The 16,049-nt window shown below is 37.6% G+C and overlaps 1 long non-coding RNA gene across 1 annotated transcript; it reads right to left on the reverse strand.

The window, feature by feature from the left end:
* Nucleotides 1-14,984: 14,984 nt before the first annotated feature.
* LOC118753371 lies at nucleotides 14,985-15,663 on the reverse strand. Its single transcript, XR_004994798.1, has 4 exons — nucleotides 15,611-15,663; nucleotides 15,359-15,540; nucleotides 15,205-15,291; nucleotides 14,985-15,142 (listed from the first exon to the last, which is right to left on the reverse strand). It is a non-coding gene; the product is annotated as an uncharacterized LOC118753371 (long non-coding RNA).
* Nucleotides 15,664-16,049: the final 386 nt, after the last annotated feature.

Here is a 16,049-nt window from a genome sequence, read left to right on the forward strand (position 1 = left end):
TAGGATCTTTATCCATCATTAGGCGATATAAAAAAATACAATTTCTTGCTTTTAGGTATTCAGAGATACTGCAGCTCAACAGTCGTGATTTCCAATCGGATATTCGCTCAAATTTCGATAGCCCAAAAACATATCGAGTAACATGATTGAATACTACATCAATTTTATGGGAAGATTGAGAATCTAGGCTGCTGTAGACTAGCTCAGAATAGCAGATAATTGGCAATATTAATTGAATGGCCAGTTTACGTCTAACGATTAATGGTGTAAAAGTTGCAGACATTCTTAAATTTCTTAAAGTATAATAGAATTTGCCTACGACAGAGTTAACATGATCAGTGCATGTTAGGTTAGTGTTTATAACAAAACCAAGATTAGTCACTTTAGACACAAATTTAAGAGACTTATCACCAATGTACAAGGACGGAATAATATCAAATTTAATATTTCTCGCATAGCTTCCTCCCTCTTTCCCCTACCCTCCTTCATTCCTTTCCCTCCCCCTCTGAGGGCATCACAACGGACAGCTCAGTCGAGTCCAAGTGTGCCTCCACATGCGGAGGCAGCCCGCCTACCTAACCTAACCTAACCTAACCTCGACTATTTGAGGGATGACATCGCTGCCTAACTCGAGGTCAATCTGGGATGGGGAGTGGCAGTTTGGATCTGCCAGTTCGAGATGAGACCATTTTTCTTTGTGGTCATGATTAAGTGGGAACTTGGGAGCATTTTTGTCAGCTGTGGTAACACGATAGCTTGAGCATTTATTTTAGTTTAAAGATCGGCGGCAACCAAGACTAAAGAGCATAATTTGTTCGAAGTTTGACCAACTCTTCCACTCATGCCCGAGATTTAAAATTTTGAGGATTTGCAGGGCAGCCCAGCTTATTTTGAGCTTTGGTGGGGATAAAGCTTCGTTCTGACCCCTGATCTATAAGAGCTCTGAGTTTAAATATTTCTCCTCGGTGTGATACCGGTACCATGGCTGTCGGGAGGAGTATTTTGCTCTCATTCTCTGAATATAATGACTGCACCTGAGTTCCTACTGCTTCCTGTTCATTAGTGTCTGTTTGGGGTCAAGTGTGCACACTTGAGTTTGTAGAAACTGTGATTGCCACTTGCGAACTGGTTTTTTGTACTCTTGGGGTTGCCTCTCCGGCATGGAGTTTGTGGCTTCATGGAGCACTGAGTTGTGCCGTTCACTACAATGGCTACAAATTTGTGTACTAGGGCAATCTTTCAACAAGTGTGACTGGGATAGACAATTGAAGCACATATTATTTTCTCTTACGAACTTCTTGCGATCAGAGATTGACAACTTTCGGAATTTGATGCAGTTCCACAGCGACTGCGAGGAGTTATTACACATCGAACATTTGTGCATTATTCGCTGCTATGTCACGTGAGATTGTATTTGTGACATCGATCTGTTTTGAAAGTTTTGAGAGTGAGGGGGTTTAAAAGGTGGTTTGTTATGAGAGAAAGGCGGCTTTGAAGAGCTATTGGGCTGAACAGGAGGTCTCGCCTTCGGCAGGCGCCATTGATCAACTCTTTCGGCCACTTCATAACGAGTGGTCCATTTGGGTCCATTGGGTCCAGTTGGGGAGGTCTTTCCTCGAGCTGAGGGATTGTTCCCACAGGGATACTGTAGTTTCGGGAAGCTTAGTGGTTACTATATATAAGGATGGGGTCCCAATTTTAAGTTGAGACTTGCTGAGTTTCGAGAATTTGAAGGCAGTTATTTACTGAAGACTGCAGCCTTTGTATGTCTTCGCTGCTTTCGGTGGGAATGGGTTTGAGGTTCATTAAGATTCGTATTTGGTTGTCTACCAAAATACGCTTATTCTCATATCGAGACCAAAGTGCTTCCCATGCGAGATGAAAGCTTTCATCACAGAGAGAGAATTGCTTTACTATTTGGTTGGCTTTTCCTTGAGTTTTATATCAGAGATGGTATAACTTTTGGCCTTGGGTTAGTTCAGGGTGATTTATATATACCGCTGTGAACATATCCCGGAAAGAGGGCCATTGTTCATAACTTCCGTAAAATACTTCGGTGTCACAAGGAGGGACGGTTAAGCCGAGGCCAGACTGGCGTTTGGGTGGTGTGATGTAGAGGGAGTAGGCATGGGATTGCTCACTTGCTTATGAAGATGGAGCTGGTCAGCGATTTGAGCTTTAGTGTCTTCGTATTGATCGAGACAAGACCGATATTTGCGAAAAGCATTAGCTTTGAAATCTTCGGGAAGGTCTTGCTCGTCTGCCTCTACAACTACATCGTAAGAGTTTTGAACTCGATTCCAAAAATTGTCTAAACTCGTATCTCTTATTTTCAGGCTTGATTCTGAGTTATTTTCGAGAGGTGGAGATTTGAATCTTGAACAGTAATCGACTAAATTATCATTCTCTGCAATAAACTTAACAGAGGCCAATGCCTTTGTTTTTTTTTAAGTTTTCCCGCTTGAGCGGGCAGAGCGTGGAGTTTCGATCGCAACGATTTTCTCTTCATCGCTCATTTTGAGAATTTGGGATTCTTCGTTAAGCCCCGAGAAAATTTATAATTTAGTCTGAAAGGACTGGGGTTGAGAGACTGAGAGACAGAGATGCCTGAGGGAAATTTAAAGAACTCGAGAATACTAAGAATGCAATTAAATTAATTTTTTTTTAAGTAAATCCTCTTACAGGAATGCAAGAGAATTCAATGCAATTCCTTTTTAAGGGAATGCCAGAGAATTTAATGCAATTCCTTTTTAAAAGAATGCCAGAGAAGTAAATATACAGTGATATAAAATGAGTAAATAAATAATGAAATGTGTGAGTTTTGCGATTATGTCAGTGCTCGATTGCGAATTAGAGAAAACTTTAGATTTAATTTAATTACTAATTTATTTATTTAACCGTTTTTGAGAATATAGTAATTTCGAGAAACTTGCTCAGCGAATGAAAGTGTACGAGATATTATTTATTTTATGTAAATGCAAGTTTATTTCACGCGACTGTGACCGCAGTATTATGTATAGTAGAGTTCTTGTTAATCGACTAACCGATTTCAAAAAATAATCGAATACCATTAATTGATTAACCGTTCACTTTGTACTAACCGTTCATAATCGACTACAGTATATTTTGCTTAGCTGCACATCCTTCTTTGCACGAAAAACTTGTGCACGTAACCGAAAAAGGCACTTAAGGCAAGGCGTCCATTGACGCGGAGAACTCCAGTTTTATCCAAGAAGGGGTTAAGAACTAATAGTGAACTCTTTTTGACAATGGGTTTGGAGTCTTCCAAGCGGGCCCTTTCATGGGAGAAATTACGGGTTTGCGTGATTATAATCAGACGAATTTTCGCATAGCGGAGATCATCATGTGATAGCCATGCCAATACAATTTCAAGAGTCAGACCATAGTACCAGTTTTCTTTGAGAGAGGTCGAGATTGGACTGGACAGCTGCGACACGTTTTGCTAGGACAAGAGGTCCGCAGAGCTCAAGCCGGGGTAAACTAGTTGTTCGAAGGGGTGCTACCTTGCCTTTGGAAACCAGAAGATGGGAAGAGGTACTGGAACCACGAGTAGTTCGAACATATACGTTGGCACAATATGCCTTTTCTGAGGCGTCACAGAATCCATGGAGTTCAACATGCTTGTCAGGAATAAGGTTTACCCATCGAGGAATTTGAGTGGTCGAGATTGTATAGAGATTGGTTGCAAACTGAGACCATTTAACAAGACGGAGTGGTTTGACTTTCTCGTCCCAGTCAGTTCCGTCGATCCAGAGCTCTTGTAAGAGAATCTTTGCCTGGATCATTATCAGCGTAAGCCACGCTGCGGGGTCAAAAAGTTTCGCGACAGAGGAGAGAATCTGTCGTTTCGTGCTAGCAGATGAGGCTGGGATGGAGTCGATCTTATAGGAAAACGTGTCTGTGAGCGCATTCCATTGGATCCCTAGAGTCTTTGTGGTACTTGCTTTCTCGAACTCGAGAAAATTAGTATCGAGCAAGTCCTCTTTCCTTATATTTTTGAGAATTTCTGGGTGGTTCGCTGTTATTTTCTTCAAGGGAAAGCCTGCCGGGTTTAGAGCCTGAATGACTTGGGTGAGAGATTGAGTGGCGATTGTCAGATCGTGGCTGCCAGAGAGTATGTCATCCACATACGTTTCTTTATTCAGAATGGGGGCGGCCATTGGGTAGCTGGTTTTTTCATTTTGTGCTACTTGGTGAAGCGTGCGAATGGCGAGGTAGGGCGCACAGTTTACACCGAATGTGACCGTTTTTAATTTATAATCTTGAATGGGACTGGTTGTGGGTGAACGAAAGATTATTCTTTGAAAGTCCTGGTCTTCGGGATGTAGCAGTATTTGTCGGTACATCTTTTCGACATCACCATTAAATACAAATTTATACATTCGCCAATTGAGGACGAGAGGCATCAAATCAGGCTGGCGAGTTGGTCCGCTATATAATACATCGTTAAGAGAGCAACCGGATCTCGAATTCTTTGATGAATTAAAGACAACTCGTACTTTTGTCATTCGTTTTTCGGGCTTTATGACCGCATGGTGAAGGAGGTAGAACGACATGTACTCGCCTGAGAGGAATTTTACTTGGGACACCGTTTTTCCCATGTGGTTTAGGGTGGGGTATTCTTCCAGGACATTATCATATGAGGCCTTTAAATCGCCCTTTTTGAGGAGATTTCCCTCCATTCCGAGAAACTGCTGAAGCGCTGAGGAGCGAGAGTAACCTAAAGAGATTTATTCGGGGAAACTTGGCTTGAACGGAAGCCTCACCACATAACGGCCATCAGGGTTGCGGGAAGTGGTGGATTTATAGAAATCTTCACAAAAGTCGTCTTCAGGGGTGGTTTGGAACTTCTTCTAGTTAACAAAACCGACGCAATTGTGAGTTGAGATGCTGATTAGAAATTTCCTCTATTTGTGTAGAGTATGAAGCTATGTTTTCGTAAATCTGACCACTAAGTATCCAACCAAACATTGTCTTTTGAGCTAGCAGAGTTGGTGAGATTTTTTCCATGCCCTCCTCGACTATTTGGCCGCGATAAAAGAGGCTTCGGATTGGTTGCTCTCTAGTGTAACATCTGTTAAAGAGGTAAATATTTATTCTGACAGCCAAGCACCCATTAGGGCTCTTGGCTCCCTGACGGTGCGTTCAAAAACGGTGAGGGAGTGTTTGACTTTCCTATCGACCGCGTCTGATTATTTTGCTATTAAGCTTATTTGGGTTCCAGGGCACAGCGAAATCGCTGGCAACTGCATGGCTGATGAGCTTGCAAGGCAGGGAACCCTCGAGGAATTACTTTCGGATAGGCAGGGTCTGGGGGCTCCCCTGACCTCGTGTGGTCTGCTTCTGGACAGATGGGCGTTTAGTCAGCTCAGCGAGCGCTGGGCGAAGACCTTGAAGTGCAAGGTGGCTAAGTCTTTCTGGCCACGGGTGGACCGGGGGCGGTCTGGGGAGCTCTTGAGACTAAACAAGCTGCATTTCTCACTATTGGTGGGAGTGCTTACTGGTCACTGTGTGATTGGTAACCATGCTGTAAGGCTGAACGTTGCGGATAACCCTTACTCCACCAGCTGCATGGAGGATGATGAGGTGGAATCATCTCAACATCTGCTGCTCTGGTGCCCCGCCTTTGCTAGCCTAAGGTTTAAACACCTTGGGTCGCACTTCTTTCACACTCCCGATGAGCTCTCGGGAGTGGACATCATTCGACTGAAGAGCTTCGTTGTGAGCACTTCGTTCATGGAGCACTGAGTTGTGCCGTTCACTACAATGGCTACAAGTTTGTGTGCTAGGGCAATCTTTCAACAAGTGTGACTGTGATAGACAATTGAAGCACATATTATTTTCTCTTACGAACTTCTTGCGATCAGAGATTGACAACTTTCGGAATTTGAAGCAGTTCCACAGCGAATGAGAGGAGGTATTACACATCGAACATTTGTGCATTATTCGCTGCTATGTCACGTGAGATTGTATTTGTGATATCAATCTGTTTTGAAAGTTTTGAGAGTGAGGGGGTTTAAAAGGTGGTTTGTTATGAGAGAAAGGCGGCTTTGAAGAGCTATTGGGCTGAACAGTTTGTATACATAAATATCAATGAGAAATTATATTTGATTTGGTAAAACCGAATGTAAGAGGAGGGGTTATAGAAAATTGCCTATGTGCTTGTAAGTAGATCTGTATATATATGTGTGGACTGTATGTGTAAAACGCTTGAGCGGGAAAATATGTACAAATAGGCGGGAAGAGAAACCAGTACATATGTACATGCATATATGTATGTATTATCGAGGTACGGGATATTGGCTTTCGGAACTTACCCAGTAGAACTTGGGAGCATCGTACCATTGCTCGGTGGGTACTCCCTTGGGAGTATACGAATACTCCCCATTGCTCCCTATGCTTCTGTGTATAAGCATGTAATTTTGTATACTCCCTTTAACATTGGATGTCCTAGGAGGGGGAGTAATCCCTTTTACCTCCTAAACGAGCAATCGAGGAGCACACACTGAATTATCATCCTACAAACCTCCTAATAGAGCTATACGGGAGTACTCCCATAGTTACCTCCCAGAAACCTCCCAAAAAGACAACAAGAGAGTGCACATAGAAAACATCCCACATTCCTCCCGAACGAGCAATAAAGGAGTGCTCCCATTAGCAGAGCAATGATAACGAACATTTTATATTAGCCAAATAGATTTTGATATTTATTAAATTTTTTATTTAACTTTTTAATCACGTGCATTTGTGCAATATTACAAGATCTTAAAAATAAAACATAAATGATACGTCTTACATAATTGCTTAATTTCAGAATTGTGTTGCAGAGAAATTATATGAAATTAAAACATAATAATAACAAAACGGTAAGATAAGATTTGAAACATATGCACCTATATGCACATATAAGTATGTACTGCTATATGATTTCCTGGGTGTCAAGGATGCTTGCCTGTTCAGGAATCCACCAAGCGGGGAAATTGTGAAGGTGACTTTGCTTATCTGACATATTTGTCACCCATGCGATGTTTAAGCCCGGGGGTCACACTTAAATGCTGACACTAATTTGCGCAATCTGTAAAGTATTTAACGGTACATTTATAAGTAATACAATACATACTTAATATATTTAAACAAAAGTTGAAGTACATACCAACGCACTTTTATTAAAATCTGTGTGCTATCCAAATTAAATTATTGTGTCCTCCTTATGCTTCTATCAGAAATATTTTCTGTTGTTTTGTTTTTGTATGATAAATTTTTTCGAAAACACAAATTTCTTTTGAGCGAGGTGCGTATTGCTCTCCTATTAACCAAAAAGAATACTCTTGGATTTCTCGCTTAGGAGACATCACTTTTTGCTCCTAAGCGAGTAATAACGGAGTACAAAACTGACAAATCTCGCTTATTGCTCCCAAATCATGCCTCAGGGAGCATTCTTTAATTGCTCGCTTAGGAGATCTCTCATTAAGCTCCTAAGCGAGCAATACAGGAGTACAAAACCGAGAAATCTCGTTTACTGCTCCCAAATCATGCCTCAGGGAGCATTATTTCGTCGCTCGCTTAGGAGATCTCTTATTTGACTCCTCAACGAGTAATACAGGAGTACAAAACCGACAAATCTATCTTATTGCTCAGAAATCAGGTTAAGGGGAGTACTCTTTTATTCCTCACATAGGGAGATCTCCCTTCAAGTTCTAGTGGGTATTTACTCGAAAACTTGGAAGTATACATATATGTATATGCACGAATTTCCAAAAAATTCTTTAACGGGCTGAGGATGCCGGTTTATTCGGAGAAAATGGCACACAAGGTTTTTATGAATTTTAGGTTATTTTTTTTAATATTTTAATGCAAGACTTGTAAATGTGGATGTTGTAAATACCGTGGGAATATGAAGCACTAGGAGAAATATATGCTTACTTACGGTTAAATTACAAAATGCGGATGGACTAAATATATGTTCTGAGAGTCTATGATTTTCACGCACGAGCACTACGACTTCTTTTTAGAAACGGTAGAAATTATGCGGATATTTAAGATTTCGCTTAACTATTTCGCGCACGAGCACTGCAACTTTGTGTGGATACCAAAAAACGATTGATGAAAAGATAAATATAAACTCATCTGTCAAATGCAAAGTATGTACATACATACAATATGTGTATAAAGCGAGTGATCTTGCTAGTGAAAGCTCCCGCGTTGCCAACTACTTAATCATAACGTACAATAATGCTTACATAAAGTGTTCACTAAATATAATTCCAAGTGCAATGTATGCCGTTTGATAAATATAAATTCAAAGGTATTCAAAAGATACAATGGCAAAAGTTATGTAAATGTTTTAGTACAAATTCAAAAGTAAATACGCATAGTTATGAATGCATACAAACTCAATAAATACATACATAGGGTGCTAGCGTATATATCGCATAGATATGACTGCATACAACTTCAATAAATACATTCAATGAAATACTGTGGACGTGTTTCCGCATTGGTCGCTCCAACAGTCAACATTTTAATCTGAATGTTGTATTTAATAAGCACACCAACTAAATATGTTTTAAATTTGTAGCTTAAAATATGCAAACAGATTCTGACTCTAGCTCGTCTGCTGCTGAATAGGCTACAATTTTTATTTATTTTTTCTCGATTGTTATAAATTTTCTAGAAAGTTTGAGACTTCAACTCACATGTCTTTTGTTATAGAATTAACTAAATTTTTATAAAAAATTTAAATTAAGTAAGAAGGAAAAAATTTTGAAAACCTGTCAATACATTTTACTACTATTTTCCTGAGCACAACTGTACATACATACGTAATACCTTTGACTTGTTTTAAAATAATGAATTTTTATATTGATACTGCTATATGCATTTAAAAGTCTATTAGTTATTTTTTGTTAAATTAATGCGCTGTTATTTGGTTGTTATATTGTTAATAATAAAAAATACGCTTAAAAATGAGCTGATTTTTGTGGCTTTGTTCTGACTTTTGATCCCAACAGTACTGATTATGTCATCTGGCCATCTGGTCATCATTATATTATCTGGCCACCATAGCCCCGACGGAAGAGAAGGATGAGGCGTCCAAGGATCCCTTCTATGAGCGTTTGGTACGTACATATGAGCGCTGCCCCCGACACGATGTCAAAATCGTGCTTGGCGATTTTAATGCCAAGGAGGGCAAGGAAGGGATCTTTGGCGCCACTGTCGGAAAATTCAGCCTCCACGACGAAACGTTCGATAACGGACTGAGGCTGATCGACTTTGCCGGGACCCGAAACATGGTAATATGTAGTACTAGGTTCCAGCATAAGAACATCCTCCTTTTTTGGAAGTCGGTTAAAAAATAAACGAAAGCTGTAACAATCTCAGTGATTTTTTATTTTTAATTTTCAATGTTTTTCATTTTAAACGTTTTTCGTGTTTACTTAAGTACTATGTGTCATACTCCATAAACCATTTAAATTCAAATTCCTAACTGTGCTGCAAACTTGATAGAACTCTAAAAACTGTCTTCAAATTTTAAACTTTTTAATCACAGATTATTTTTATAAATATTTCGAGTATTCTGTTTTGTAGCACGTCAAATTTTAGTGTAGTAAAGTGTAATCTTGTATCTTAAACGAAAATATTTAAATAGGAGAATACCTTCAAGAGCGTGCTTAAAAAGAGTTAAATAAAATCAGCGCGATTAAGAACTGCATACTTATAAACTCTGATTTAAAATATTGAAGTTTTTATAACAGTTTCTAGAATTCTTCTAAATTTCGAACACAGTTAGAAACGTGAATTTATTTATTTATGTTATAATACTTATGAGCCATCCTTTAATAAAAAATTTTAAGTTTATTTAATTTATTTAATTTAATTTATTTAAAAAACGAAAACCATTGTGAATATTCAAAATTCTATATGTTCTTATTAGATGCCGGGGAGTCTATGTATTACATTTCAATACATTTAATACAATTTAACGCTGAGTTATCACAAATAAGCATTCGATATATCACCGTTTTTCTCATTTTTTGACAAGATTTAGTTTAGATTTTTAACTATAAGTATTCCAGAAATACCTATTATACGTAACAAATATAAATTATTTTAAAGAATAACGGTTTTAGAAAATGAAGGAATAATTGACACTCTATGTTCCTAATTTTAAAGCACAGTTTGCCTCAAAAAGTAAATTAGTGCAAAACAAATTGTATATTTTATTTACAAAATTGTATGCGTGCTTATTTAAAGAAAAGGCTCTACACTATACTTCTTAGATCCAGCTCAAAACTAACTACATTTTTTCCAGCCCGGAGGTGACGCTTTTTGAACTATCTAGGAATTGTTGTTATATGAACTGTCTCAGAACCATCTAAGCCAGAGTCAGCTCAGAACAAGTTCAAAAGTTCTGCAGAGGGCGACAATTGTCACTTCGTAGGGCATCGCCATGTTAAAAAAGACAGTTGAAAGCACTGAGTTGGGATAGATGAAGAACCCGTACCGTCCTTTTTCAGGCTAGCTCAGCGCATGTTCTGTACCAGTTTGATTTGCTACAGGGTATGTACTAGAGCTCGGGCAATTCGGTTAATCGATTAACCGAATTATTCGAATCTGACTGAAGTCGACTACTGTTAATCGGTTAGCAATATTCGAGTAGTCGAAAGCTGTCGACTATTCGGATAACCGTTCACTTTAGATTATTCGGCTAACCGTTCATTTTCGGTTAATCGAATATTTTAAGTTCGAGTTTTTTTTGCATTTACAGATACATATACATATATGAAAAGTCTTGTTACATTCGTAGAACATATATAAGATTGCATGTGCAAAATTAAGGCAAACTTTTTTTGCAAGAATGTGCGCTAATTATTGAAATGTTATTGCGAAATATTTTAGAGACAATGGCTAAAGCAATACCTACCTCTCATTTTCGCGAGCTTTTGTTATGGATTTTTGTTAAATGTTTGTTCAGTGAGGATGTGGATGATTGTAGCACAAAACTGCACCACATATGGAACATGTTACTTCCTTTTCGTCCTCTGATTTTTCGAAAAAATCCCAAACCCTGCTCCTTTTGCGTCCGCTCATTTTTGTATCTGAATATACATACATATGTGTGCATGTATATATTTAAAAAAAAATTTTTCATTTGTCAAAGAAGTTTCAATGAAAGTTCGGTTACTGAAATTCGATTTGCTACAATGCTCGAGTAGTCGAAGCAAAGCAACTATTCGAATAATCGAAGGCGGGCGACTATTCGAATACCATTAACCGACTAATAAGCATGCGAACGGTTACGAATCGAATAATCGGGTAACCGATTAGTCGAATAGTCGGATAATTTTACGAGCCCTAGTATGTACATATGTGCGCTCTTAAGACGATTGCACAGGAAATTAAAATTTGTGTAACGTTGCTGGAACACTTTTCAGATTTATGTCTTTAACACCAACTTATTTGAATAACAAATTTTTACGTAGAACGCTGAAACCGAATCCCAAACGCACTACAGAGAGTTTCACGCTGTCAAACGACAACAATTTACTAAGGGTTAACACAAACCGGTGATAAAGTGTCGATAATGACGTTTAACTGGGAGGTAGTGATAACCAGACCTAAGCCCTAAGGGTTATTTTCGCCATCTCTGGTTAACACTAAACTCCATTTAAACATCGTTATCGACGTCACATACTCTCTGTTATATGCATAGCAATAGCGCTCTATGAGCAAACAGCTCCTATAAAGATTTTATCTTGTTGCATTAAATAGAAAAGTTCTTTAAATGTAAATTCTATCTCAAACTGAAGCATTTTCACCTAAGCTAATCCTTTTGACCACTTCGATATGTTAATTATAGACAATTGTTTTCCGTTTACCTTTAATATCTCATGTCACCCGACTATGTAGCATTATCCACGTCGTCTTAACAATATTCAGAAGAAGCTCATCGTACTAACTGAAATATTTTCGACTGCGGGATAGTAGATGCATGCATGTGCATTTTGAGTGCCTTTTATCGTATCTCTTTATTTCACTAACTCCCTGTGTAAGAAGTGCCTAAAATTTAACAGTTTGGCCATGTTAAAGCTGAAGCTAATTTCCGGTATTTCTCTTACTAGCGCCTGAAACTATACTTGTTATTTAACAAATTTATAGCGTTTTTACGTTATTTGGCAAATTACGCTCTGTTAGCCATAAATTTTACTGTGTTTTGACTGCCTTTGTATCAAGACCCCTGGACCATCTAGGGAATTAATTTATATTTTATATCATGAGTAAATACGTGTAACTTTAGATACATTCTTTCAGTTCAGGTGAAAATTGGTTATATGATAGTTCACATATCACTTTAAACCAAAAAACCGCTCATCTGACTGTACGCGGGCGGAAAGACGTTCAGTTCAGTTCAGTTTATATACCTGCTTTCTGCGTTACACCTTCACTGTCTCAGCTGAACGTTTTTCCACCTACATACAGCCAGGTTAATGTTTGATTTAAGTATCATATCAACTATCACCTGACCAATTTTCGTGCGAACTAAAATCATAATTTTATTTTTTATTTTTTTTTTTATTCACCTCAGCAGCTTAAGTATAACATACAGACAGCTGAACATCGTTTTCTTACTCTTTACTATACACTCTATCATTCATATCATTTCTAGCAAAACTGAAATAATTAAATTTTATATATATATATTTTTTTTTTGTTTGCGTGGGAGGCTGTTGTAGGCCCAACCCACCCGTGGTGCAGCAGCGGAACGTTACTAAGCTTTATAGGAGCATGATACGATGCATTGAAATGAATATGAGCTAACTAAACTAAAATTGGTCGCAAAAATCTGTCACTGGCTCCCAGACTACAAGGTGGGGTTACAGGCGAAATTAGATTTTTGTACTGATGTCAAGATGTGTTTATTTAAGTATGCTTTGTTCTTATTGCAATTGCGGGTATAATTTTTTAGTGTAGTTTTTGTGCTGCCTCTACTACCTTATATGAATTCGCCTTTGGTGGTGAGTTTCTTGTAAATTAGGTGTAATTAGGTTTGAAATTTTTAGGTTTGAAAATGCCTAATGCAGCGTTTTTGCTGCATTTAAAATGCAAAATTTAGCCCTTTCGAACATATTTTTTCGAAGAGCGTTCATGCTATCGCATCTAGCAAATGCACATTTACGCGAGTTCGAAATCGGATGCTTTTGACAAACAGCCGTGTTCCAGTAGCTTATTCAGATCCGTATCTATCACGATCAATTCGCACAGAGAAGATAATGTGCAAAAAACCCTACTGGGAAAAAGAAATTTTAAACTAAAAATTCAAGAGACCAAAAATAATTGGTCCACATTAAACACGTTGTAACTTTTCCTATCATTAACCATTTATTTTTTACTTTTTGTGATATATCACTCTGAAAGCGATTTATGCGAGAGAGCTTACGGTTAATAACGGTGAGAAATGGAATCTCTAACGAAAATAAAGGCCAACCGCAGTTATTTATGAAATTTTTTTTGTTTAAAAGGTGAGTTAGTAAATTTAATTATGCTGCAGAGAAAATATATGATGAAAATGCAACGAATAAAACAAACTATAAAGAATAGTAACATGATTCAATAATACAAGGTTGGATAAATATTGACATTTGTGTCAATCGACTGCCTTGTAAGGTTGCATTTGAGTAGGAAAGAGGAAGCGGGTAACCATTTTATCCCCTTTTGTGAAAAGGTAGTAGGAAAAGTAGTCTGGTAGTGCTGAAATGCGTTTTTATATAATAATTGAATTAAATATATAAAGCAGATTCCACTGATAAATATATAAAGCAGATTCCACAATGAAATAAATGACGAACGAGAGGATTTTTTTCTCATAAAATTCCGATCAAAGAGAAATCTGATCGACAAATATTCCCAAATATTCAAAATAAACCATGGTTTCATTAAAATTCCAGTACACATATTTAAAACAAATTTAATGGAACTCAAACAAGTCCTTTATTCAAAGGTGTGCGATATCACCCTAAAAATGTACACTGAGCTTTTATTTACCTTTTAGCAAAAGCTGGATCAAATTCTTGGTATAATTTGTTTAAAAAAAACCTATAGTAAAGTCGCCCTAGCCCATATGATTATCATGTGCTAAGAAATAGTTTTTCGCATTTTCTGACAAACGTATTATTTTGAGTTGTGCCTCTTTTGAAGACGGTGTGCGATATGAAGAAATATACAAATAGTAAACATACAATTGATACAATACAGTATATTTTGCTTTGCTGCCTTTATGCTTAAGTTCACATTTAAGATACCTACCCCAAAATTCGCATCTGAGACATTATTTTTAACAATAATGATAATAAGGAAACTGCTCCGATAACATACCTGCACATTGGCGATATCTGCCTTAAAAATTGTGCAACTAGTATGAATTATCAAAGAAAGTATTACGTTTAACTGCACTGGCCCTGCAATTACCTAATTTTACAAGCATTTATTTATTTTGCTCATATCGCAGAACAACGAAAATGGCAATCAATTTATGTAGTTATATAGGTAATAAGATACCATTCGAAAAAAATTTCGCTTGCATTATATTCTACGTAATAAGTGCTTCTCCATTATTTGGTTCCGTAGGGAATCGGATACCTTCCTTCTTGAAGTAGTAAAGAAAATTCGCTTAAGTGCCTTTTTCGGTGAGGTGCACAAGTTTTTCGTGCAAAGAAGGATGCAAGCAACTCTGCCGGTAGCTGGCAAGAAACATGTGATTAGTTCAACGGGATGTAGACACAAAAAAAATAGAAATTAGTAATTATGCGAGGTATTTCCACAACAAACATTGCTCTCTCCACTTTCCCATTAACAATTCACAATTGAGCAGTTTTTTCACTTAACAACACTACTCTTCAGGTCGCTTATGTTTTAACCGACCTGGCTGAACTCGGATAAATAGCCGAGTTTGTGTTGTTGCTTTGCGTGTATTTCGTCATAACTCGGTTGCAAAAGAATGGGCCTAATGTATATACATAAATTAATCTTTTAAAAATTATTATATTTGCTGCATTTAAAAATTACATGTTCAATATCTTAAATTGAATTATATTTGGTGGACAGACACACAAATGACCCTGACCTGCACAAGAAAAAATCTTTATTAATATTTGCACTTTCACTCTTATGGGGTGGTATACTAACTTGTAAGTATGCAAATTCTCCACAAACCAAAGGCTGCAGTGGTGAAAATACCCTCACCAGCGAACGTGGTCGGACACACAAATGATTCTGACCAGCACAAGAAAAAATCTTTATTAATATTTGCACTTTCACTTTTATGGGGTGGTATACTTACTTGTAAGTATGCAACGGCTGCACTTCACCAAATAAATCGCTGCAGCTCTAGTTAACAGTGGACTGCACCAGCCAAACGTGGACGGACACACAGAGATCCTAGCATGCAAAACTTACTTGCAACGGCTGCACTTGCTGTAAAACGTAGGTTATTGAATACAAAATTTGAATAACTCCGATACTCTGCAAAGAAATATGTAAATTATTATTTTAATTCAAAATAGTTCCATTATTTGTTATTTTTTTGGCATACCCACTTGAATTTGCGCAATAAGAAAATCAGTTTCCACGAAACAATCGATGAAAATATCGGCAGTGTTGCCTGTTGAACTTTTTATACGAAGACAGTATTTCTCCTTGTATTTTAGTAGCAGTTTCTTTAAATAAAAAAAGAAAGCAACACAGGCTAAGGCAGAATGCGGGAGCGAGACAACTGCCAGGTGATCCAACCTTATATTATTGAATCATGGAATAGTAAGTAGAACTATTCTTATTCACTCAGATAATCACTATTATAATTATAATTTTTTTTACAAACTTTACACACTCCAACTTTTTTTATCACTACTCGTATCCAAGTGAAAAAAGCTGCGGAATTCAACGCTTGATTTTCGGCCCATCTTCTTCCCTTCAATAAGTAAACTATACTCACTAGAAGCCAACTACCGAAGCACTTCACTCAGTATTTTTAA

The sequence above is a fragment of the Rhagoletis pomonella genome, unplaced genomic scaffold (genome assembly GCF_013731165.1).
Source record: "Rhagoletis pomonella isolate Grant_MI unplaced genomic scaffold, Rhpom_1.0 Rhpom_scaffold_02389, whole genome shotgun sequence".
In the NCBI taxonomy this organism is placed as follows: Eukaryota; Metazoa; Arthropoda; class Insecta; order Diptera; family Tephritidae; genus Rhagoletis; species Rhagoletis pomonella.